Here is a 514-nt window from a genome sequence, read left to right as displayed (position 1 = left end):
CCTTCAATATGCTGCCTGCAAGAGACACATCTGACACACAAAGATAAAAACAGACTAAAAGTTAAAGGATGGAAAAAAGTATACCAAGCTAACTCCAACAATAAACAAGCAGGAGTGGGAATACTATTCTTCAATAAAGTGAACTTTAAGACAGAAAACAGCATAAGAGATAAAGAAGGACACTATCTCATGATCAAGGGATCAATTGAGCAAGATAACATTAATAAATATCTATACTCCCAGTAAAAGACCACCAAGATATATGAAGCAAGCCCTACTGGAGTTGAAGACCGAAATATATAAATCCACAATTATAGTGGGAGATTTTAATACGCCACTTTCGAAAAGGGATAGAACAACCAGAAAGAAGCTCAACAAAGTTACAGAGGAACTAAAAAACACAATCAACCAACTTGACCTCATTGATGTGTACAGAGCATTAAACCCAACAACAGTACAACATACATTCTTCTCCTGTACAAATGGAATATTTTCCAGAATTGACCATGTGTTA

Source organism: Chrysochloris asiatica, unplaced genomic scaffold (genome assembly GCF_000296735.1).
Source record: "Chrysochloris asiatica unplaced genomic scaffold, ChrAsi1.0 scaffold00332, whole genome shotgun sequence".
Taxonomy (NCBI): domain Eukaryota; kingdom Metazoa; phylum Chordata; class Mammalia; order Afrosoricida; family Chrysochloridae; genus Chrysochloris; species Chrysochloris asiatica.
This window is presented reverse-complemented; position numbering follows the sequence as displayed.